Raw genomic sequence first — 26,001 nt, 5'->3', positions numbered from 1 at the left:
GGGCGCCGCGGCCGTCTGCAGCCACCCCCCACTCTCCGCCGCGCCCCGCCGACTGGACTATCGCTGCCCCGCCGCCGCCGCGCGGGACCCCGGGCGCCTGAAGCTGGGGGCGCGGCTGCACTCGCCTCTCCCGGCCGGGAGTGAACAGGCCCTGCCCTGAAGGGGCGAAGCGGCAGGGAGCGCGGGAGGTGGAGCCAGCCCTGGCGGCCACCCCGCGTCTCAACCCAGCGCCCCCTCCCCGGACCCAGCCCGAGGCGCACCGAGGCCTCAGCCCGTGCGGGGCGCCCCCGGCTCGGAAGAGTCCCCGCGGCAGGGAGCAACTCCAGACAGCGGCACCGGAGGCAGAGGAAGAAGGGAGAGTGCTTGGCTTGGGCGGCCCGGACCCTCCCCGCAGCGTCCGGAGCCCGGGACCGCCCCGAAGGGTGCGCTCGGCACCGCCGTTCGGACCCGGGCAGCGCCTGCTGGAACCCCGACCCGGACCCCCTGCGCCTCCTAGGCGGCGCCGCCGCGCCACACAGCTCTTTCGCGGTCTCTCTCTGCCTGGCAGCGGGCACGGCCAAGGTAAGTGCCCGGGGTGCCAGAGAGCCGCCACGGGGCGCCCGGTGAGCAGCGCTGGACAAGTTCTCCGAACCTGTAGCTGGTACCCCCTGCACTGGCGCAGAGAGAGGGCGTGTGGTCACACCCTCCGCTGCCTGGGCCCAGAGCCCTGCAGAGGTTGCAAATGGAAGTCCCAGACTTAGACTCTTGTCCCCAGGACCCGTCCCAGGGCCTGCCAGTCTTGTAGGCACACGGTCTGTTAACAGGGAGCCAGCAAGAAAATTCCCGTTAGCAACAGGAGGGGACGTGTCTGCACCCCTCACCTCTCACCCCAGCACCTGTGCTTTGGGGGGGGAACCTTCTGTGTTTGGAGCGATCCCTCCTGGACGATCCCCACCTGCCTTTTCCCGAGGCTGGGAAGAACTTTCCGTGGCTCCTTGTTGCAGAGAGTGGAGGCGGATTTGGGGTGAGCAGCCACAGCTAGCGGGTCCCTCTATAGGACAGAGTGGTTGGGTGGCAGCGATGTCTGTAGAGAGGAAGCCCAACCAGTGTCACTCCTTAGAGACAAGGCTGCTTGTGATGAGTGATCAGTCTGTAGCGATCCGGGAGGGGGTGGGGGTGGGGGTGTCACAGCTTCTGAAGGGTGGCTGACCGGCTCCAAAGTTTGCATCCTTAAGTTGTGTTCTTCATCGGCTTCTTACCTTCTTTCCATGCTCTCTTGAAGGAGCCTCAGTTCTGCAAAGCCTGCCTTGCCTGTTTGCAATTTGTTAAACCTATGAGCTCGCCCCTGGAACAGTCTGATTTTAAATGGGTCACCTCGGAGGAACAGATTGTCTCTCTGACATTGAATCTATCCCTCACTTCCCCCCAGTGACCCTGTTGAATGGGGGTAGATTTTTTTCTGTCCCTGAGCTGATGATGTACCTCAGTGGTCTGCTGAATTCCGAATCCGTGGTTTTGGTCACTCGGTCCATTAAAATGATCTCGGGGGTGGGGGGTGGGGGGAAGCAAAATAGCCGCTTACCTTTTCTGTGAATGACACAGGAAGTTTTCCAGGGGCTTATGTAAGTGCCCCAAGAGAGAGCACAGGTTCTGGCTTCCTTTATGGGGACTGGGGGGTGGTGGTGGCAGATGGGGCTTCCACTTCACCTACTGCTGATGCCAGCTCCGACACAGGTGGGAACCCAAGGCGCTTATTCACTTGTAGAGGCCGTCACCTCGGGTTCATTTTCCTCGGCTCTCCTGTCTTCCCACCTCAGGAGTCAGCTTTCAGAGGCTTAAGGTAAGGGCAGGTTCTAAATTAGGAAAGGGACAGGGGGTGGCTTTCTTGTCTCGCCTCGCACAGGTGGGTGACATGAATGACTTACTCACAGGCATGCGGAGCCCTGCACCGGCTGTAAGGTGTCAGTGTACCTTGACGCTTCAAGAGCACTTCGCTTCCGTGAAAATGGCTTTGAGGAGAACACACCTTTCTTGAGCAGCCTGGCCCTCTTAATGCCGTACCGGGAAGAAAACTGACTGGGCTAGCGAGGCCAAAAGCCGCCAAGATTGAGATCTTAGGATCTTAGTGGGTTTTCAAGAGTGGCAGGGAAAGGACCCCCGCCCTCCCCAAGTAGGATAGAGAGGTTTTCAAAGATCCATCCCTCTCCAGCGGTCGGAAGTCATCGCTAACAAGTGTGGGCCGCCTTCACTTAGGCCGGGTTGTGGGTTAACTTTTTGGTGTGAGAGGATGCAGATTCCTTTGCCTTTTCAGCCATAACTAGAAGGGTCTCCGCAGTGAAATAAAAGGTTTTCGTCTCACCGTAGGTCCTGGGGACGGCGGTGGAGGTTGGTTCTGGGTTCCTCAGCTTGTGTTGTAAACTGGATGCAGCTGCGAGGGGTGTCTCCCATGGGAAGCCACCTCCAGTGGCAGGACACTAGGGGGACCCGTTTTCTATTCCGCCACCAGCGATGGAAACCCGAGGGAGGGCCCACGTTGCAAAGAGCTGTGCTCGACCTGTAGGGCTCGTGCAGCAGTGTTCTGGTACCCAGCGCATGCTTGCGTTAATGAGTGGGTTCCCAGTACTTGGCGATGGGCCTGCTCGCATCGAAAGTGTCCTTTGGGCAACTCAGGACGGGGGGACTGCCAAGTGTTATTGTGCTGTGTGAGACTGGAAAACTTAGTTATCATCTGTAAGTATATGAGCGTTATACAATTAAAAAATATATATTTTTTTATTGATTTCAGAGAGAAGGGAGAGAAGGAGATAGAGAGAGAGAGAGATAGAAACATCGGTGATGAGAGACAATCATTGATCGGCTGCCTCCTGCACACCCGCTACTGGGGATCAAGCCCATAACCTGGGAATCAAACCTCGCCTCCTGGTTCATAGGTTGACGCTCAACCACTGAGTCACGCTGGCCAGGCAGTGAGCGCTATACATTTTTGGGAGACAGACCCTCCTGCAAACTCTATTCTTTGGGCATTAGACCATGCTAACTTGAAGTTCCCTAAGAGTTGGTAATCAAAAGTCCCCTTTTTGGATTTTTGGACCGCACATCTCAGCAGGTTTCATAGAACCAGGTTTCCTCCGTTCTAGATGGCGTCCAGATTCGACCCCACTAAACATGAAATTTCTCACTAGCATCCTCTTAGAAGTACGTTCCTTATGTTTACAGCTGACGCTTGAACAACACGGTTTGGACTGCGTGGGTGCCCCTATGCGCACCTTTATTTTCAGGACATGCAATCGGCATTTCCTATCCCGATGAATTCCGGGGATTCATCAAACCCTGATGGAAAACAGTGTCGTCACATTCCCAACCACAGATTCCCCAACAGCGGATCAGAAATAACTGTTTTCCATCTGCCATTGGTTGAATCTGCGGATGCGAACCGCCCACTGTCAAGTCAAAAGGGACGCGCTGATTTTCCACTGTGTGTGGGTGGGTTTCGCTAAACCCGGCGTGGGTTCCAAGTGTCAGCTGTCTACAGATGTACCATGACATTTGATAACGCAGTTACACTGCTAACAGTACGAGATGGCTAATGTCCAGGTTTGCGTGGTCAACAGTATTACATCATTAATGTCTAGCGTTCCTCCTGCAGAATTGGAAGATAATTCTATTTTGCTGAAGAAACTAAAGCCCCGTTGCCCAGGCTCACCTTATCCACAGTGGCCAGGGCTCCTCAAAGCTGACTCCAGAGGTGGGCAGACAGGACAGGTAAGAGGTAGAGACCAAGAAGAGACGGCCCGGCCCCGTTTAGAATACTGGCACGAAAAAGGGCAGATGTTGCCCAGATTTAGGTCTTGGTGGAGTTTGAAGACCCAACCCAGCTCGTGGACACGTGGAATTAGACTCGGCGTTTGGAACCTGTGAACCTGCATGAGTTATTCTATCTCCCTGAACTCTGGGGCCCGCTCTACGGTGGTTTTGACCATTTACCCCTGTGTTTAGTGCATATTTAGGTGGTTTGCGGGGAGCGATTGTTGTGGTCTAGGGAAAATGGTCAGCATAAAGCTTTATTTCTGCTATTAAGGCTTTATAGATGGATTCTCACAGGTGCAGTCTGGCCGAGGGGTAAGAGATTGGAACAGGAAAACACTATTAAATTTGCCATTGAGCATCGACTAGTGAAAACTGGTCTTGGAGAGGAGATATACTGTGGTCCTAAGGCATGATGAAGTCTTGTGCGTTTCAGGGAAGCCAGATGGCAGAGGTAGAGGGAGACGTTGAGGGAGGAGGCTGGCCTTGAGGACACACCTCTGAATTACAGCCACCACACAGCACCCACTAGTGTTGACCAGGCCTGGCTGCTCCGCCCCGGAGCATTCGACACTGAGAGGCCTCGGTTCCCCTCTGACCATTCTGGTATTTGGAGAGCCGTAGGCCGCAGCCAGTCAAGTTAAGGCGCGCTGAAATGTAGTTTAGAGGACTTTTTTTCTTTTCTTTTCTTTTAACTCAACAAATAATCATGATCCCACGCTCTGTGTGGAGGCTCCAGAGGTTCCACGTTTAGTTTACAGTCTTTCAGGGAGGCAGGCATTGAACCGTTACTATGAGCTGAGTGCTATTGTACAGGTTTGTTCAAAGGGTGGGTTTGATATCGCCAGGTCGGTAGAGAGGAAAAGGCATCCCGGGCAGGAGGAACCGCCTGGAGAGACCTTCAGGTGTGTCGTGTGAATGGAGGCTAGGAGTAGTTAGTGTGGCCGGAAGATGGGATGTTTGGGAGGGAAGCAAGCTTGGTGGCAGAGGGCAATCATTTAAAAGGATTCCATGCTGAGTGCGTACCTGAGCTGCATGCTCTGTGTATTCAAATGGTGGCGAGAACAGTAGATGGATAGATCCAGGAGTACTCGCTGACCATCCCACATTGTTATGAAAAACAGAAAAAGAAAACTTTTTTTTTGTCCTTTATTCGTCTACGTGTAACATGTTGCCTGTTCTTTAACAAACTGTTAGCAATGCAAATAAAGAAAGGGTCCCCTAAGCACCATCAGTGTGCCCTCCTGTGTGCGTGGGTTTCATCTGGGGCATTCATTGTGTGATTATGCAGCAGTGGGAGAAATGACAATGTTACTGGCAAGTGATCTATCGTCGGGGAAGAATCCTCCGTGAGAACAAATTCCGTCTTGTCAGATGTGCTTCTGGGTAGAGTTATGGTCATATTTAACACTCGAACAAGGTTCCTGTATTTGAATCACTTCAGTTCTGGCCTCAACTTTTTTATTTTTTTTATTTTTTTGCTTTTGAAAAAGGAGGAGGTTTATAATTTTGAGGATGGGTATGTGTGTGCATGTGTCCTGTGGAATGAGGAAACTGTGTAGTGAGGAAGAAAATCAACAGCGTAACCGCCAGAGGGTATTAGAGAGAATGGAAAATCACCGTTGCAGCAGCAATCTCCAGGGCCAAGTATATTTAGGTTTTCAGAAACAGGAGCCAGGACTGGGGGTAAAAGAAGCGTGTGTGTGTGTGTGTGTGTGTGTGTGTGTGTGTGTGGTCTTTACCATCCTTCCTTGTGTTGAGTGGGAGGCAAGGGTGTATTGCCTCATTCTTTGCTAACTTACTGTGTGGCTTTAGAATACTTCTTGACCTTTCTGGGCTTAAGCCTGTCTGTCTACATTAAGTGATTTGTGTTTTTTTTGTGTGTGTGTGTTTTGTGTTTTGTTTGTTTGTTTTTTTGTCTGGTAACTAGGAATTTAGAGGTCCAGAGAGGGAAAGGTCTTGCTTAAGCTATTGAGGGGCAAAGCTTGGAGTATTTCTAGCTTTCTAGCTGTGTAATGGGAAGCCATCTGGCCAGTTGAAAGGCGCTGTGTACCTTGAAAGAAACATAAAACATTGTAAGGATGCAGTGCTGAGGAAAAGAATCTCCAAGGCGGCTGCGTTGGGAAAGAGTCTGTATAATGCCGACAGCGTCAGAGCCTCTCTGATGTATAAGGTCATTCACATCTAAAAGCAGCTAGACTTCGTGTATTGTGCAAACCTGTTGGTTCTGGAATGTTACATTGTTCCCTGAGAACCACTTGAGAGTTAAATGCTTTGTGATAAAAAGCATGCTAACAATTGTAATTTTTTTTCCCCAAATTAAGTTGATAAAAGCTGACTTGACCTTTTGCGATTTTTGCAAAGCCTGGACTCTACCATGGAGAGGGGGGAACCCTTCCATTTGTCCTGGGAGCTTAGCTTAGTAGGGGAGCTCTTGGGCGAGGATGTAGGGAAGGATGTTTGGAAGAAGCATAGACACAGAAAAGCAATCGTGTAGAAGCACAAGGCAGGAGGAGTGCAAACGGACGTAATTCCATGCCTCCCAATACACCCGAGTTGCTAAAGAGAAGGCTACTCACCACTCTGGCACGGGCCTGCTGGAAAGAGGAGATTCGAAGTCAGTACAATGTAAATTTAAGGTTTGTTACATTATTATTTCACGATTGAAGCTAAGTACAAGAGTGCCCTATTTTAGGAGAACTTGGCATATAAAATCTGATCTTAAAAGCAAAGCAAATCATTTAAAGTAAGTGATTGTTTGGGGTACATGAGATTTTTATTTAACAAAAGGGATTTAGAGCCAGCCTTTTCGAAAGGGCTAGTTGCATTTCAAGTTATTCGATGAACACAATTATGATGGATACTTTTGGGAGCCTCACTGATTACATTAAAACCAAGGAGAAACTTTTCCAAATGCTTTAGCAAATAACTCACTAGGTCCACGAGCCAAGGAGCCTACTATCTGAAACACAGGAACAAGTGCAGTAGCTCCAGATCCTCCGTGACCGCTGACCCACCACATCATGTCACTTACGTACTTGGGTCAGATTGCTCACGTAACTACCGTTCTTCCCGGAGACAGCACTCATAACCACCCTCCGGTGTGAGTTCCCTAACCACCCTCACATTCTTCTAAGAATATATCAAGGCCAAGGGTGGTTTATACAGCAAATCAGGTCCGTGCCCAGGATTCCGAGTCTTCGTAATTGCAGACACAGGGGGTTAATTTTGTTCTTTCTAAAGTTACAGTAGAGGTGATATGCATGAGACATTAAAAACACACACACACAAAAAAAAAAAAAAAAAAAAAAAAAACCCTCAAAATCATGCTTGCCTACTGGCTCTTCCCCGCAGCTGAAATATCTAGGGCTTTTTAGTGTTTTGTTCTTTTATCTCTTAGGAAAGTTTCCAAAAAAGAATTTGTTCTAGGAATGGAATAAAATGTAAGGCATTTAAGGCTGCAGAGGTAATTTTGGGCAACCTGGAGTTGTAGATAATCACAGGCCGCGGCCAGAATGGAAAGTGCAGTCTCACCCATAATTTTAGCCTCTCTTGTCACATTAAGGGGCCGTGATTTGGACCGGCAGATGGAGATGGAGCCTCGACTGCCGGGGAAGGTTTTGCTCTTAGCATCGCTTTTTCTTCCTGAAGGACCAAGGCCAATTGGGAAGAAAGAGCCTGCTGATCTTCCTAGCTCTCCATGGTAGCATTCAGATTTAGGAGGACTTACCGCACAACATGGGCGTGTGGGGATTTCATCCTTCCTTTTTACCTTTTTTTTTTTTTTAATTTAAATTCGGCAGGGAATCATGGGCTCTTCAGAGTTATTCTGTGGTTGGGATTGCCTTGGCTGCATCGAACACGTTTGTTACGATTGAGGAAGGTTCACCTTCCTGTGGCTAACTGGGAACCATCCCTCCCCATTACGTAGATCCTTCATAGGCCAGCTCTATTTGTGTACCAGCCTCCTTGACTGACGTCAGCTCTCATCTGGGAATGGCATCTCGTGGTCGCTCCAGAAGCCAGCGGAGGAGGCCCAGGCAGCGTGAGAAGCAGGTGGCCCTTGTCCCGCCTCCAGGCTTGGTGCCTGTGCTTAGTGGGTCCACTCTTCCTAAGTACTTGTGTCCACGCAGGGTGACCCGTTTCGTGAATGAATGCTGAGTGGTCGTGTTTTCAGGGTGACGGGGGAGGGAGAGGTGAGTGAATTCCTGTGGGTGTACAGACTTGGACGCCTTGAGGCATGTGCAGGAAGCTGTCATTTTAAAAATGTGAAGGACATTTCAGATCAGCAAGTGAGTTCTCTTAGGGACCATTGTTGTGTTCCAGACACGGAAGGCTTTGTGAAAAGGCGAGGGAAGTCCAATACCAGAATGTCTTGTGTGCTTCTTCCCTCTGCATTTGTAGGGATTTGGACCTCTCTGGCTTGAGAGGAGGGGCCATGGTCTAAATCATGTTCAAATGCACATGCCAGGTTGTTTTGAAAGTGACTTGAGCCCGGCCCGTGTGGCTCAGTGGCTGAGTGTCGACCCAGGAACCAAGAGATCTTGGTTCGATTTCAGGTCAGGGCACATTGCCGGGGTGTGGGCTTGATCCCCAGAAGGGGGCGTGCAGGAGGCAGCCAATGGATGATTCTCTCTCATCATTGATGTTTCTATCTCTCTATCTCTCTCTCTCTCTCAAATGCAGTAAAAAGAAATAAATAAAAAAAGAAGAAGAAAGTGACTTGAAAAGCATTTGAAATGCAGCAAAGCTTAGGATGGATGGTTAATGATAGTATTTCAGAGCTGGTGATGACAGTTACGAGACGATGTGGATGCAGATGTAGGCGAGAGGCGTGGGTCGCGTGTCAGGAGGACGAAGTGCACTGGAGTCGAGGGAGGGAAGGACGCGGGTGCCCTGACCCCAGTAGGAAGAGCTGCCCTCTGCCATCTGGGCGTCTTCTCCCCTTTCGCTGTTGGTGTGAATCCTTCCCATCTGGGCTTTTCAGTATTGTAAATGCTCACTGATGCCTTCTCTGGGTAACGCAGAGCTGAGACACCACCAGGGCTGGAGGGGCGGGGGGGAGCATGGAGCCCCACGAGACCAACAGCTTCGGTTTACAGACCTTCGGAGACTGAGGCCGGGGAGGTCAAGAGAATGACCCAGGTGGGAGGAGGGCCAGAACCCAGGCTTCCTGTGCACCTTGGGCAGCCTGGCTGTGCCTTCTCACACCCCATCACTCTCAGGGGTCCATCCTCTGCCCCCTTCCCTTGCCTCCCACGCACCCTGCTTCCGCCTGTTCCACCCCAAAGGCACAGTTCTCAGCTGCGTCCTCGGTGCCAGGCGCTCTTCCATCTGAGCATTTTGTGCATTTCATCTTCACAGCAGCCCTTGGAGGTGGCTGGTCTCCCACTCCCACTCTGCAGAGGTGGCAGCCGAGGCTTGCCCAGGTCACACAGCCGTGAAGCATGGAGCTGGGACTCGCCACGTAGCCTGCTGACTGGGCGCTGACCTCGCCCCTGCTTCCTCACGTCTCTACTTCACTGTATGTATGTCCTGGGGCCCCTCGGAAGGTCTTCTCTGCCTCTAGCCTGTTGGCTGTTTTCCCCGTGGGGCTTGTTACTGCTGTCCCTTTGCTGGACTGGACTCCCCATCCTCTCACCTGTCCTGCCGGGTCAGAACCTCTCCCTCCTGCCATGGGCTCTGTACACTCTGTCTCTTTGATGGAGCCACTGTTCACTAAACTGCTCTGTGCAGGTCTCTGCTTGACATCAGGAACACACAGGCGACGAGAGCACCTGCCACCCATCTGGTAGCCCTGTCTGGGCGAGCGAATGAAATGCTAACGGAGAGCAGTGGGCACCGGGTGGCGGGTAGCATCACGTTTGAGGGGGTCAGAGGAGAACGTAGACCTGCACCTTCGTGACGAGGTGCTGGAAGAACAGGGTGAGAGGAGGAATTACCCCAAGTACCCCAAGGGCTGTGCCTGTCACCTTGTGCGTGGCATTGCCAATATCTGCATCCTTATTCCCTCACTCACGTGTCAGCTCCTTAAGAGCCGTGACGGGGTGACGCCCATCCTCGTATCTGTGGGAGCATCCTGCCACCTTCGCTTCTCACACGGAGGAATCCTTTAATAAACATTTATTAAATTGCATTGAAAGCCTTCTGTCCTTGCCCACATAGTTGCAGAGATTGTAGAAAATTGTGTGATAAGTTAAGCAACAATGGAAGACTCAAATGAACAGCTCAGAGCAACAATAGAAACGATGAGGCAGTGCAATTAATGGTTGTGGACTGTCGGAGCCGAAATTTGATGGGAAATCAGGGGTGGGAGCTTATTTTAGCTGTTTAAACTCAGGGGAGGTAGGCTTTGCGTTGAGGCTTTGGACACGGGATAATTAAAATTTGAATGGGAGAATTACAGAGAGGTAGCGCGGCCAGGTTTGATCGACAGTGCACGAGTGTGTATTTTTGGGTTGTAGAATAAGCCGGCTTGGGTTTCTGCTAGCAAGGAATTGGAAATGCAGTTGACTCACTAGGTTGGGGCTGTGGGGCTTTGAAGGCAGGGTGACGTGATCAGGAGGATGGTGTGTTAGCTACAGAAGGCTCTGTTTTAGGAAGATGGACCTCGTAACAGTATCGGGGCACATTGGAGTGAGGAGAGCTGGAAGCTGGGAGGTCACTGAACAGGCTTTTGTGTGAGTCCATACGTGAAGTTTTGAAGGTCCCTGGGCTAGAGCTGTCCAGCGGGTGCAAGCTGAGGGAGGCTCCCGAATTTTCCTCCCATCAGTCACTGGTATGGAAGGCCCACTGAAAATCGACCTCCTTAGAATAAAATCTGAGTGACTAGCAGCCAGTCTGAAAATAGCACTCTCTCCCTTGGCTTGGCCGGGCCCGGGGATGGTGCTTGGGTGGAAATAGACTCTCTGGAGCCTCTCTTATTGGGAGTTCATTCACATGCACCCAAGGTTATAGAACAACTGTTTGCCTAGCCTTGGATGGCACCCAATGAGGGACGGAGTAGAGAACATTCTTTTTTTCCTCCTGCGTGGTTCCCAAAGCAGCTGTGGGGGTGCTCAGAGCAAACCGGCTGGGGCTCCGGCATCTGGGCTCCGAGTCACCTTAAAAGCACAGCCTGTGCGGGCGTCCGTGGCGGGTGTGTTTCTCTGCCCTCGGACGGCCTTGCCGAGAGATTACAGAACACACTTTTTAGAATCGGAGAGTAAGCCATTCTGGATAACAAAATTTTTCAAATTGGATGGCCCAATCCCTTGCAGATAGTCTTTATGTTTTTTAATCTTTAAAGAACGAGGGCTTTTCTAGAATGTTCTCTGTGTTGACCCTCACCGGCTTACTATTGGCCACTGGAAAATATCCAGCCTTCTTATCAGGGCACTCGAAGCGTGTGATGAGCTGGGCCCTGCCTTTGCCTGCAGCCTCATCTTCTCTCACCCGCCCCCTCTCCCCTGGTTCATGCGTCACCAATCGCTAACTCATTCTTTTTCTTCCTTCCTGGTTATTTTCCCCCAAGCCTGCCAAGCTGTGCACCTGGTCTCTCCTGCCTGATAAGCTCTTTTCCTCTTTAACTGCCGGGGACACTTCTGTTTTCCCTTCAAAGCCCAGCTCAGGTGCCCCTTCCTCTAAGCTTTTCCTGATGCTGGGTGCCGGATCGCATCGGTTCCTCATCCTGGCTCTGCTGCTGCCCGCTCTGCACCGGATTCCCGGTTCTCCCAGGCGGCTGTTGTGCCCGAGTGTGGGAGCCTTTCAGTGAAGAGCGCATCTGGTGTCTCTGGGGAATCTTCAGTGTTTCACCATGTGCTTGGAACATGCTGTTTACCCAACGCATGGTGGTGGTGGTGGTGGTGGTGGTGGTGATGGAGGTGGTGATGGCGATGGGGATGGAGATGGTGGTGATGCTGATGGTGGTGGTGGTGGTGCTGATGGAGGTGGTGGTGGTGCTGTTGGTGGATGTGATTTTAGATTTCATTGAATTTGTTGTCCAGGCATAATAAAACCCTTTCCTGCTGAACCTAAGTACTACACTGAGCTGCAGGGGTACATGGTGGGATGTGAATAAGCTTCTGAAGGTATTCCGGAACCTAAAGAATGTATGCCCCTTTGCCAATGACCGGAATGGTGGTGGGCCTTCCCTGGGGCACAGTGATGCCTTCAAGGAATGTGGTGGTGGTGGAGGTGGTGATGATGGTGGAGATGGAGATGGTCTGGAGGTGGAGGTGGTGGTGGAGATGGAGGTGACCTGGAGGTGGAGGTGGTGGTGGAGATGGAGGTGACCTGGAGGTGGTGGTGGTGGTGGAGATGGAGGTGACCTGGAGGTGGAGGTGGTGGTGGAGATGGAGGTGACTTGGAGGTGGAGGTGGTGGTGGAGATGGAGATGGAGATGGTCTGGAAGTGGAGGTGGTGGTGGAGATGGAGGTGACCTGGAGGTGGAGGTGGTGGTGGAGGTGGAGGTGACTTGGAGGTAGAGATGGTGGGAATGGAGGAGGAGGAGGAGCTCTCGCCTTCTTTCCAGACCAAGAAATATGTGTTTATGCAAATCCTTAAGGCTGAATATTGAAGGGGGAGGAGAAACTTGAGGCCCTTTGTACCCCTGTCACGACCCCTTCTCTTGGTCTGTGCAATCTCAGCTACTCTGTTGCCACCACCCTCACCTCTCCCTCTCTTCTGTTTGTAGTCTTCACCCTCTTCTCCTCTGCTTTTCTCATTTTCTCAGATCTTCGGCCTCTCCTTTCTTCTCTTCTTAGACTTTTAAAAGCCTGATGAAGAAAATCAGTCCTTGGCAGTCATCATCAGACAATCCAAAGCATACCTCTCTTTCAGGCCTTATCCTCAAGTGTTTGATTCATCCTGGCTACACTGCGGATCCCTAGATGCTGATGGAAACTTTGGCCATGGTTACTGTTCACTAGGCTTAATACCACTCCCCATTCTTTAGGGAACCTGGTGTAGAATGGCAGTTCTAATTGATTGAGAAATTATCAGACAGGATGAGGAGTGGCTAGGGAGAACTGGATAAATTTGTGCAGAAGCTCAGCAGCAGTGCCCAGAGAATCGGCTCTGGATAGCCATGTGTTTATGTTGGAATATTTCGTCCTGTCTCTAGTGTTTGTGAGGTCCATTTGGGTTTTTATTACACTGCCCTTGCACGCCAGGCATTGATGCTGCATGGCTAGGTTTGCTTAATGAATCACGGAGGAGTGACAGATGAACCCTGGGCAGAGTTTGTGTGATTCAGGCACTGGCAGAACTTTATGAACTTGCACTTGGCATGGGCATTGGTTATGTGGTTCAGGAAACCCTGCTGCTTTTCCGGCGGTGGTCCGACTTCATACACATGGAGGGATACGCTCTCTGGGTCTTAGTTTTTGACATTTCCTTTTTCTTCTGCTTAGGTTTGTCCATAACTCCTATTGAAACAGCATTTTTGAGCTCATTAAATCTGTTAATGTGTGTGTAATGCTTAGAACAGTGCTGGCACTCAGAAAACACTCAATATGTAATTGTTATTATTTAGAGTTTCTCCATTTTTTTCTCCCCTCTCTCCCACGACCTGTTCTTCACCCCTGAGGATGGTGGTTGTGCTTGCTAAAGTAAAACCACAGATGACTCCTGGGGACGAGAGGGGGCCACTGTCTTTCACTTTCCAACACTGTCTAGAGATCGCAGAAAGTTTGCAGAAGCTCTGAAGTAAAGGCAAATGCTTGCTCACTCATCCCCTGAGGCCATTTTCCATGAGCTTTGTGTCTCCTTTGCTCCTTTTTCTCATTGGAAATTGGGGCTCTGGTAGGTAAGGGAGATGAGAGCCAGTGAATGACATAGGAAAGGACTCTTTCTTGGCAAGTTGTGATTAACAGTATTTAAAATAACAGGTCACAGTAGTGATGGTGGTAACAGTGACGGCTCCCATGGGACTGGATGTCTGCGGGATTCTGAGACGTGCTCTACATGAACGATGCTTTCCGGCCCTTCTCTGCAGCTCTCTGAGCGGAGCAGTTTCATTTTATAGGCGAGGAAACCAGTTCAGAGACGTGGGTATTTGCCCAAGGGACAATGCCAGAGAGTGGAAGCCAGTTCTGTGTCCAGACTGTTTTCTCTTATTCTCTGTCCCATAATCTACTCTGTCCCAGGTCACTTGACACTGGAACATGCAAACCCCTGGGGAGACATGAAGACTTTCCACGGAGTATGCTGGTACAGAAAGTTTTAAGGGAATCGATTTCCAGATTTCCAGCCTCACACAGGGACCTGTCCCTGAAATTGATTGGCCTGAGACCAACCCCACCAGGCCCACAGTTCCTCCTTCCACCTCCCTTTTCACAGTCAACCCCTTCCCCACCTTATAAAGTCACATGTCTTCCCCGACACTGATCTTACTCCCTGGTACGTTGCTCTGGGTATAAAAACCTCAAGGAACACCAATCAAAAGGAACTGTTTGAAATTGGTGTGTGGGAACCTTCTGAAGAGGGCACCCCAGGCTGCCCCTGCCTGCACTCTCTTTTCCCTGGTTAAACTTGGTGCTAGAATCTGGGCATTTGGGCCCCTTTCTCCTGGTAAGGAATGATCTAACATTTCCAGAGTTAAAAAAAAAAAAATAACTTGCTCTTGAATTTTAAAAATTAATGATGGGTATCAGATTGCTAGATCCCATTTAAAAATGTGATGTGAAATTTTATTTTAAAATGTTAATGTTTACGATATGCTGAAAATTACATCTGTAGGAATGATTTAGTTTATGATGAAAACGTTAGATGTCAGCCTAAAAACTCCTACATTAAACTTTATTAAGCACTCTTCTTATAAGGACACAGTCAGATTGGATTGGAGTGTACCTAATAACCTCATTTTACCTTGATCACCTCTTTATAAACCCCATCTCCAAATACAGTCATACTCTGGGGTACCGGGCGTTATGGCTTCAACCTCTGAATTTGGGGGAGACACAGCTCAGCCCACAGTAACACGATGTTGTTTTAATGCCGTGAATGGGTTATATTTTGAAAAGTGACACTAATGTACAAACTTCATTTGCAATACAAATTACTAATGGATTCACCTATGACCACTTCAGGGATGGTAAGTTTGCTATCTGGGTTTGCTCTTTTCCCTTTAATAGGAGCAGAGAGGAGACAAAGTGTAGAGATATAAACAGGTTGTGAGTTTACCAAAAATGCTGGGGAATTGATAGTGGAAATCTGGGCCTTTTGCCTCCCTAAGCTCAGTGTTGCTCCCATGGTGGCAGTAACAACTTCCCTGAAATACCCTGACTTAGGTTGTGAAATGGGTGTTATGACTTTCTGTTGGTCAGACCAGCAGCTTGTCTTAGAGATCTGGGCTCTCTCCTTGTCCCAGGGCTTGCCATTCTATGTTTTGTGTCTTGGGAACCAGATTTGCAAGTGTTGGGTTTTGTGAGTCAGTTTGACCCAAGTCCCTCAAAAGGCCGCTGTGATGTCAGAAGCCCCTCTCCGTTCACACCCAGCCCTCTTCTTCTTTAAGCACATGACAAGCCCGCCCATTATTCCGCTCTGCTAAGCGGTTGTCATTGTTCTCCTGGTTTGTCATTGTTTTAATCTGGCTGTGTGCGCATTGTCTGGTCTGCCGATGATGCTTGTAATGGAGTCACATCACAGCTGGAAAGAGCTGGGGAGGAGCTGGTCAAATTGTAGTCTTTTCATGTCAAAAATGAGCCCCTTCCCCTCCCAAATGGTGCTTACCTGCAATTCAGAACTGTTAATCACCTAATGTTTTGGTGAGTTTCTTGCTGCAGGACCTGTGGCTACACACATGTTACCTGGGACGAGGATGACGTTTTAAAAATCCATCCACCCCCTCTTCAAATGCCAGTGTGGACTGTGTATGCGACTAAGAGCTTGTCCGTACTGGAAGCAGGCCACAGTGTCTGAACGAACAGGGCCCGGGAGGTAGCAGTGTTTTTTGTTGTTTTTTTTTTTAAAAATATATTTTATTGATTTTTTTACAGAGAGGACGGGAGAGGGATAGAGAGTTAGAGAGTTAGAAACATCGATCAGTTGCCTCCTGCACACCCACTTCTGGGGATGTGCCCACAACCAAGGTACATGCCCTTGACCAGAATCGAACCTGGGACCCTTCAGTCCACAGGCCGACGCTCTAGCCACTGAGCCAAACCGGTTAGGGCGAGGTGGCAGTTTTGACGGAGCACGGTTAGTTGCTATTTGCATGTTTCTGCCAGCCCGCCTTGGGTAAGACGCTTACCTTCTCTAACTAGTTTCCTGTGGCCGCTGTAACCAAACACCACAGAGCCGGTGGCTGAAACAACCGAAGTGTACGGTTTCCCGGTTCTGAGGCTAGAAGTGTCTGGAGGTGTCAGCAGGCCCGCGCGCCCTGATGGTGCTTGGGGAGCATCCTTCCTTGCCCCTTCTAGCTTCTGGTGTTGGCTGCCAGTCCTCGGCCACTCTTGGTTTAGAGGGGCCTCCCTCCAGCCACATGGCCACCTTCTCACTGTGTACCCTCCCATCGTCTCCCCTGTATACGAGTCTCCATGCCCAAATTTCCTCTTTTTATAAATGTACCATCATATTGGATTAGGGCCCAGCCGACTGACCTCACTTTACCTTGAATCCTCTGAAAAGACCCTATTTCCATAGATGGTCACATTCTGAGGTCCTGGGGGGATAGGACTCCTACATGTCTTTGTTGGGGGACACAGTTCAACCCATCCCTCACTCCCTGAGCTGTACTTTTCCACCTCCAAGGTCCATCACCTGTTCCCACCCTCAACCTAGGGGTCAAACCCACTCACACTGAGAAAGCACTTAAGCGACATCCTCCCCGGTGATGTCAGAATGCCCCGGGGTGGCAGGTGTCTCTGATTCCCAGTAAGTGGTTTGGAATGAGCAGGTGGACCTGACGCATGACATGTCCTGTGTGATTTTTCAATTAGAAGCCCTTTTGGAAGCGTGAGTGTTTGACCTGAGCTCCGGGTTCGCTGGAAACAAGGAGCGCCACCCCGAGGCTGTCTGACACGGCCGGTCACCTGCCTCGTCCTGACTTGCTGGCCACTCACTCTGCCCTGCGGGTACCGCGTGGATGCAAATCCTGAGATATCGTTCCCAGCTCTTGAATCTTTCATGGAGAGCGTGGGACTGTGTGGTCGTTTTATTGGTTTGTTTTCATGAGTTGCATTTTGATATTCAAAAGAGGTTCCCTGGGGCAGAGGTTAAGGATGTTTTCAGAGTGCCTTCTCCCAACAACTTGCAGTGGAAAGAAAGCTACAAAACAAACGGAAACAGCCCTGGTTTAAAGGATTTGGGGTCTCCAGCTTCCTTTTGCACGAAGCATAGTATATGTCGCTCTCAGAATGTGTGCGTAGCTGCGTGTTTTCTTTTGAGATGCTCCAAGCTCTGCAGAAGTCTCACTTTGTTAGGTAGATCGTATCCCCATCAGCTGGATCCGTTTCCTGGGGCTGCATGCCTTCCAAGTCACTGCTCTGTGACATTCCTTCTTTTACCTGTTTAACAGTCACCCAGCTGTTGCTTGTCGGGTACCGAGCTGGGCACTGGAGCTCCCAGCAGGATGGCCTGGCTTATTGCAACCTGGTTGGATAAGCTCGCTCTCTATCCTGTTTGCAGGCAAAGCTACCTTCTTTGCAACTACCTCCTGCAACAACAACAATGATATTGTTATTATTGCAACAACAACAATAACATTATTATTGCAACAACAATTGTTTTAGCCACCGGCTTTGTGGTGTTGGGTTACAGCAGCCACGGGAAACTAATCGGAGAAGGTAAGTGTCTTAACCCCAAGGTGAGCTGGCAGAAACATGCAAGTAGCAAGAAACCGTGGTAAAACCCCGGCTGTCTCCCTGACCTCTCGCCTCTTGCTGTCTCCCTGAAAGCAACCCTGTTCTGACTGCACTGGGTATTTATTGGGTTGACACCAAGTTTTGCACAGCCAGCGGAACCGCGTGGCGAGAAGGAATCCTCTTTATGCCGCTCCCGGGGGCTGCACCACGTGCGGGCTTTGATGATCTGTAAAACCCAGCTTCGTTTTTAACACGGGAGATATTGCCACTTCTTTTTCTTTTGCCTTTTTGGAATTCGGGTCTTTTAATAGAGTATTTGGGGAGTTGGGCGGCTTTGGGCGGTTTTATGTCAGTGCCTCTCGGGCGGGTGATGAAGTCCTGGGATCAGTGTTGCTCTGTGGCTGCCTCACGCAGTGCCGCGCTGGAAGCGTGGCATCGCCGGGAGGGCCCTTTTTGCCGTGAAGTTCAGACGTGGTAATTGGACGGGCTGCGGAAAGGAAGGTGGATGTCCCCGCGCTGCAGGCAGGCGTCTGCATCTGAGACTTGCATCCCGGCGAAGGGGATTTGATGGGGACGCTGTGGCGGTGCGGCCCGGCACCTTCTGTCCTGCCGTCCCCATCTTTCCTCCACTTCCTTGGCGGATGACATTGGGAGCGGGCTTGTTCACAACATTTGCCATGAGCTGCCCTGGAGAACAGCCTCTCAGGGAATGAGGGGCCGGAGGGAAGGTTTCCGCGTGGACAGGAGAAGACGCCCGCTGGAGGGAGATGTCTTGGACAGTGGCCTCGTGGGTTGGTGTTGCCTGACGATGCATTTTGTAAGGATCTTGTTGAGAAAGAGGAGGAAATGGAAGGATCATCTGGCGTAAGGTTCTTTACTGTCCCTCTACAGGTGCAGAATCGTGAGGCCTCCAGAGAGGCAGGTGGAGATACTTCCGCCCTGCAGGTCAGAGGACCTGACCAAGGTCATACCAACGTCATGGCGAAACCCAGGCCCCCGCCTTCCAGCCTCTTGCTGTCTCCCTCCAGCCTAGTCTGCCTTCCACACGATTCAGTGGCTCTTTAACCAGGACTAAAGCTGTCACTGGGTATCTGGGTATCTCCTCCCCCTCCCACCCCCAAGAAGCCGCCTGGCTGTCCCGGTAAATGGGTGGGTACCTTCTGGGTTGCTACGGCCGTGGCCACATGGGTGCTGCCAGCGATGACAGGGCCGGGTCCTGTTTTGAAGCAGGGCCTCTTGGCTACGATTACTGAATGTATCTCTTAAAGATGAATATAAAACAGCCACCCTCCCAAGCAAATCATAAAACAAATTATGCCCTCGCCACCCAGAACTACAGAGAAACAGCAGGCTCTTCGAGGCACCGAGAGTAATGGCTGCAATATTAAGACAATGGTGGGGAGACCAGGCTCCAATCGCTGAAAGGCTGGGAGGCAGGCAGTCCCGTAATCCCCCGGGGATAATGGGTCTCCGAGACAGGGCCCTGTGATTTATTGTGCTTAATGTACTTATTTTTATTTGTTCCTTTCAACACGGCGCTCTGTCACTGAAGAGATTTGATAATGGCCCGTTTGCAGTCACTTAGACTCCGTAATAAAGCGCCGCATCTTTGGCTGTCTGGGGACCCGCCGCCTCATTGCCATTCCCCCTCCGATGTCACCTTCGCTGGTAGATGGCAGGGATCGAGATAAGGGCTTCTTTGCCGCCCTTGAGAATTCCCACCGCACCACCCGTCCTGACTCCTGCCACGGAGCCAGGCTCACCCGGGGGGGTGGGTGGCTGGCGGTCCAGACCGGGCCGGCCCCCCTCTCTCAGCTCCTGCTACTTTGGGATAGCAGGAAGGAACCCCCTCTTCTGCCGGGGAGTAGTCTATCCGTAATAATAGATCCCCCCCGGGACTTTGTTTTCACAAACCACCGATGAGCGTGCACCGCTTGCAGCTTTCCGGGTAAGCAAAAATTAAAGCCGAGGATGCGGGTGTGGAGGGTTCCTAAAGAATGGGCTTGATTTACAGGCTGTGCGCTGATGCCGGGGACCAGCTGCGCTGAGGAGAAGGGTGTGTCTCATTCAACAGTTGCGAGTGAGTCAACCTGAGTTCTTCAGTTCAGCTTCTTGGTGGGTTTTTGGGGGCAGGGAGCTCCTCCAAGGATGAGCCTCCTTCCTGCAAAACGGTCCCTGACCCGCTACGTAAGGCGGGGGGCCATGGCTGGGAGAGAGGCTCCGAGTCTCTCCTGATGCCCAGTTTCTCGGTTTCTCGTCTCTGAGGACCGGTTCTGCCATCAGGTGCGGTCGGAGGGGATGGTGCTCCGCTCTGTGGCATCCACAGCTGGGCGGCCCCCAAGGCAGTGCTGGGGACACTGTCCCTTTCTCTAGGGCTCGTCGGATCACCGAGAGAGAACCGGTGAGTGTCTATTGACGGGAAACTCCCACAGCCCACCAGGAAGAGAATCCTAAAAAGTGCAGAAGGAGCAGGGAAGTCGGGGGCAAACTCAGGGTGGGGATGGGGCGAGCGGTCGGCATCCCTGGACCTGGACCAAACACTGTCCCTGGGGGTGCAAACACTGTCATCGATGTGTTCTAGCAAGGCGACCGCATCCGTGAGGGCGGGGCGTGCTGCCAACGTCGCTGTGTCCGGGTACTCGGCACCCTGGACTCCCCCTCCGCCCCCTCAAAAGTCTCAACAGGCTCCCGAGCCACTCTGCCCCAGGATGGGCACCCGTGGGCCTCAGAGTGTTCACGGTGCCATGCGATCCAGCAGCTCCGCTTCTGGGAACAGAAGCGGGGCCTGGGATGGTATTTGTCCACCCACGCTCACAGCAGCGCTGTTCACAGCGGCCAAGGTGAAAGCAGCCCCAGGTCCATCCGCGGAGGAGTGGGGGTCACAGAACCCCCAGGAGATTAGCACACGCAGCCCAGAGTCGGGAATACTGGATGGAGGATGTCCGTAGGGCAGGAGGTTGGGCAGGAAGTAGAGAAGACCGAGGCCCAGGATGGGGGCGTGGTCCCTAGCAGCACCATAACCCCCACCCCATAGAGGCACGCGCTGTCTGTTTGCTTCTAGCCTTAGACGGGGAGCGACCGGGCCCGTGGCACTGGCCGCCAGCAGCCCCGTTTGGCGTGTCCACGCTTTCCTCTGGATTCGGTAGACCTCTGCATCTGCAGGGTGCCGACCCACTTCCTCCTCAACACGCAGCTGAGGGATGGAAGGTTGGGATCCACCGCCAAAGGACTGGAGTGAGTGACCTGATGATTTTCCTGTCGTAGGTGCTTTGAATAAATTCCTTATGGCGATATGTTTTAAAAGCTTTTGAAAGTTGAAGCATAGAGTGACACCTTAATCAATAAAGAAATTAAAAAAAAAGAAAGAAAGTTGAAGCATAGAGAACCTAAGGTGGTCCCGTAGGGATGTGAAAACCCTGGCGATTTTCGCTCTATCTAAATTTGTGACTTAACTCCACCCACCGCCTCCTTTACCCCCTGCTCTATATTTTCCCGAAGCATCACCGTTTGTTCGTACGTTGTGTGATTTACTGAAAGGTATGCTGCTGACGGCAGGGGTTTCTGCCTTGTACGCTGGAGGCTCTCGATCGATACTTGTGGGGCGAATGGACGGCGGCCTGTAGCTGGTGTCAGTGGGGTCCGGAGGGGAAAATGGACGAATCGAAGACCTTTGTCTCTGATGAGCTCTGGGAGGAGCTGCAGGTTTTCCTGAGCGGGAGGGATGGAGAGCTATGAGTTAATTCTATTTTATCTACCCTCTTGGAGCTTGTCTTTGGCAATTAAAATGTATTTTTTTTTTGGAGCAGTTGCCTTGTAATGGAAAAGACACTTCTGCAGGCTTTTTAGTCTTTTATGTCTTCCAAACCGAGCCCTTTCCCCTGCTGTGGCTTCAATAATGCATCATTTCATAAGTTCACGGACTTTAATGTGCTTCTGCTGAACCTCTGGTCTCAGCTAGGTAGTTAAATGAAAATTAACCGCCAGGATGGATTCAAAGCTACCTCTTCACCTTCTCCCCTTCCCCCCCCCCCGCCCTCACCCCACGTGTACAAAATAGTGTCTCGTTGGCCTTCTTTTAGTGAGAGGTGGTGGTGTGCGTGTGCACACGGGTGCCCGGTGTGGACGGGTGTCCTGATTTATTTCACAATCCGAGACCCTTGGGGAAATAACAGTGTGTACGTACAAGTTTAGGGACCTGAAGCAAACTAATGTTTAATGTTACTGTTGTGTCAGATTTGGGATTTGCAACGGGCTGCTGGTCAGTGGTCATGTGTTCTGACAGAGCTCTGGAATTTACTCAACATTCATTCATTCATTCATTCATTCATTCAGTGCCTGAGGATTATTTTATATGTCCGAGGCTCCTGGATGTTGGGTGTGAAAGGCTTTTTGCATTAACGACATTTCTCTGACTTCCTACACAAAAATCAAAGTGTGTTTCTGCAACTCGTGAGTTTGAGCTCCACCGACTGACTGACTTTGATGTGACGGATGAGTCAGAGGGGATGGCGTGCTCGTTCTGCGTCTAGGCCTTAGGAGCGGCACGTGTTGCTGCTGCTTCTCCCTGCCTCTTGGCCTTTGCTGGGAGAACAGCGTGACCTTTAGCCTGTTAGACTGTTGTGCGAGGGGGAGTAGGATGAGAGACGCTGGGAGCAGAGCCGCCCAGCCAACCCAGAGGCCTTTAGAGAGAGGCCAGGCCCACGCTCCATCAGCCCAGCCTACCTGCGGATGCCTGAGCGGAAAATGAATAACCCTGCCCCGCGGCCCCGCGTTTGATGGCTTGTCATGCAGCGCCGTTGTGCAACAGGTGGCGGGTACAGTGGGATGCTGGTATCAGATGTGGATCCTGTTGGACAGAAGTCTTGGAGTTTGGTGATGCTGGTGGGAGGGCCAGGCCAAGATCATCAGCTCATACAGCGCGGAGAGAATGCTGGGGGCCCTGAGAAGGGACCGGAGGGGGCGCTGAAGGAGGGAGGGTCTGCTGGGGGCGTCATCAGAGCAAACCTCCTGGAGGGGGTGGCCGGGGGAGCAGGTGTTTTGAGACTCTGCTGTCAAAGTTCAGGATAGAGGAGCATTGACTAGGTTTCTGAGTTTAAAATACGTGATGTTTCAAAATTGATTTCTCACCAAAGCCAATTGTATAGATGCCAATTTCCCATTACAGTGCTGGTGACTTTGCTTCCACTGGACCAGAAGAAGGCTCTCAAGACTGAAAGCTGTGTTGGTGTCAGTGAGCAACATCGCCCTTTGCTATACAGCCAGTGTGGACAATGCTTATCACAAAGAATTACCCCCATATACCAAGGGCCTACCTACTAGTGCCAGGGGTGTGGCTGCCCAGCATGTCATAGGCATGACCTCAGGTGACCTCATCACCACCTTAGGAAATAGTCATAAGAGCTACTAATGGTGACCTGTGTTTGCCTGCAGTTCATCCCCTGAGACTGCACGCTTCACCAGGAGTGGGTCGTGTCTCTTCTCCTGGACACGCTGTATTTCCGGCCCAGAGCTTGGTACCTTTCCCACACGGAGCGCCCAGTGAATACGGAATGAATGAGTAGATGCCCGCTCACTTCTCTCCTCCCGTCTTCCCGTCACTGGAGTCAGGTCTTCACGGGAGACCCCATTCGAGAGCAGCTGACTCAGCCAGCAGCTGGAGCCCGTCTGTCCCGCTGGCGTTTTACGCAGGTGCCTCTGTGAGGTCTCCTTCCTGAGGCCCGGCCCCTGGGGGACCCCAGCAAACACCACGGCCCAGAGCCCACCTCCTCACCTGGAATGCTCTCCGTCCGTGGTGTTGACGTGAGTGGATCGAACAGAGACCCTGTTTGAGAAGGGTCTGACTTCCCCTAGAACTTCAGAGGGGGCCGAGGAAAAAAGGCTGAAGGAAGCCATCTTGCAGAATTTCCAGATATAGATGGGTTATTCGAGCTCCAGAAATCTCCAGCTTGTGGAGTGGATGGGCTGTCTTTTCTCTTGTTGAACAAGACGTCACGCGTGGTCCGGAGGCGTGCTGGTCGCATGCAAAAGTCGGCCCGGCCCAGGAGGGAGCGAGATTCCTGGGCCTTCGCCACGCAATTGTCAGACAGCTACCCTGGCAAACTTGACAATTAGAATGGGAAGATGGTACAATTGAATAAGAGTCTTTTTCATTTCTATTGAATGAGGAGGCTTGAGGGGAAAGCGCGCTTAATTAAAAGGGAACCGAGGCGCTTCAGAAGGGAGCCGTGTAGGAATTTCAGAGGCAGAGGGCCCCTGCGGTTCACCGTGCCGAGTTCTACTCCAGCGTCGGGGTTTCCTTTGGAGGGGGGGGGGCGGGGGATGAGGCGGGGTGCTGGACGAAGCTCAAGGACAGGGTCAGGCAGACCTCCATTTAAATCGGGCGCCTGACTCAGTGTGCGACTGACGCTTAAGTCAGCTGCCGAAAACACCACCGGTTTTCTCATCCCTCCCGTGCGCGAAATGCTTTATGAGACTGTTGTGCCTGATGTGTGAGGCTGTATTTGATGGAGCTTCGTAGGTGGGAGGGGCTCGGCGAGTGTCAGCCCCTTCACCCCATCTGTGACCCGGGTACTCTGTATTGCAAGCAACATTATTCCACTTCCCCACTAGACACACACCAGGTGCTCGGATTGCAAGGAAAACGGAGAGGCAGTTGAGAATGGAGCATGGGGGGTGAGGGGGGGGGTTGTAGATTCTGGAAGATTTTGACAAAAAGGAAGGGAAGAAAAGAAGGACACTCCGCCTCTAGGAGTCTGTTTCTCAAACAGTGTTCCTTGGTGGTCTTGCAGGTGTTCTCTGAGACTTTTTGTTTAAATTAAATACTTTTCATCAAATTTAAAAAATATATATATATTTATTGATTTTAGAGAGGAAGGGAGAGGGAGGGAGAAGAGAGAGAGAGAAGCGTCAATGATGAGAGAGAATCATTGATTGGCTGCCTCCTGCACACCCCACACTGGGGATTGAGCCTGCAACCCATGCATGTGCCCTGACCGGAATCAAACCATGACTTCCTGGTTCATAGGTCAATGCTCAACTACTGAGCCACGCCGGTCGGGCTCATTAAAAGTATTTTTAACGACATTTTGATGTCATCTCAAATTAACATGAGTGTCTTCTGGGTCATCGGCATGACCCCTCCTAACCAGGTCTGGCCCTGCATTAGCATCAGGGAGTCACGGCTTTGGCACCAAATGGCACCTCTGCAATTGAGGAAAGCTCAGAAGGAGGGGGCAGGTGGCCTCCTGTGTGAAGAAGGCCCGGGCTGGGGGCACCACCCTCAGAGCAGCCTGGCTGACCAAGCAGAGCGAGTCTCCCTCCCCGGGACAGTGGGGGTTTAGGTTCCAGGACTGTCCTGTGATGTTTATCTCAACTTGTACCGATGTTGAATTTTTTAAAAAGAACCGTGTAGGTTTGTTTTGCTCTCAAGGTTGTTGTTGAGCCAGGAGTCCGGGCCACGTGCCCTCAGGTGATGCTCAGGGGCTCTTTGCCAGGAATTCGGTTTTCCTCCCCCCTTGCTCCTCCTGGGTAAATCCTGCTCTGGCTTCACTCAACGTATTGACCACTTCCTCAGCCTTCGCTCAACACCTTGCCCAGGTGAAAACTGACCTGTGTTTTTGAAGATTTTTAAGGCACTTTTCCCAGCTGACTTGGACAGCTTCTGTGGGATGTTTTGGTTAATTTCTTTCTTTGGTTAATCGCTGGACCTGAAGCTTCTCACCCCCTTACTCTGCAGTGATTGATTAGCACAGTTCCTGGCGCTTCCCACGCAGTAAATATTTGTTATTTATTAATTATTATTTTTTTTAGAAAGCATTTTTTTTTTTTATTATATTTTTGTCTTCACCCAAGGATGTTTTTCCATTGATTTTTAGAGAGAGGGAGAGACAGAGAAACATCGATGTGAAAGAATTGGCTGCCTCACAACCAAGGCAACATGCCCTTGACCGGAATCAAACCCGGGACTCTTCAGTCCGAGGGCCCGACGCTTTATCCACTGAGCCAAACCGGCTAGGGCTAACTATTTGTTATTTAAATAATTTTTTATTTTATTGTTTAAATAACATTGGAATAAATACTAAGCTAAAACTCGGGTTCTTGCCAACTTCTGTTCTATACCTGTGGCCCTGGTTACTCAAGTTCAAGTTGTGTCAGAGGAATTGATGAAGGGGGACAGGACAGCCCTGCTCTGAGGGGAAGGGAAGCAGGAAGTCGGCGTGTATTGGTTCCAGGTGTCCTCGCTGAGCACCTGGGCCAGGATCCCAGCCTACAACTCACCTTGGCCATTTGCTTACCTGAGATGCTGATGGGAGGACCTGGTAATTTAGGGCCACCGTTTCTGGGTTTGGTGTCTCCTGAAAGATCCTTGTGAAGGCGGCATTCCTGTCTTCTTAATATTTGGAGAGACTGGGGCTGGAGTGGAAGGCGAGCAGGA

At 51.3% G+C, this 26,001-nt stretch overlaps 1 protein-coding gene across 2 annotated transcripts in view; it reads left to right on the top strand.

Moving 5' to 3' along the window:
* Positions 1 to 503: 503 nt before the first annotated feature.
* The window catches only part of LARGE1 (LARGE xylosyl- and glucuronyltransferase 1), a 437,563-nt gene continuing 412,065 nt past the window's right edge, over positions 504 to 26,001 (top strand). Inside the window, exon 1 of one of the 2 annotated variants that reach the window (XM_008144698.3) lies at positions 504 to 561. The gene's annotated coding sequence lies outside the window, so the exon portion shown is untranslated. Of the gene's footprint in view, positions 562 to 9,261; positions 9,308 to 26,001 lie in introns of those variants that run through there. The other variant, XM_054719464.1, reaches the window with a different exon arrangement.

This window comes from Eptesicus fuscus, chromosome 7, assembly GCF_027574615.1.
Source record: "Eptesicus fuscus isolate TK198812 chromosome 7, DD_ASM_mEF_20220401, whole genome shotgun sequence".
NCBI classification, from domain to species: Eukaryota; Metazoa; Chordata; class Mammalia; order Chiroptera; family Vespertilionidae; genus Eptesicus; species Eptesicus fuscus.
The sequence above is the reverse complement of the archived record's forward strand: the minus strand, read 5'-3'. Positions and strand labels throughout refer to the sequence as shown.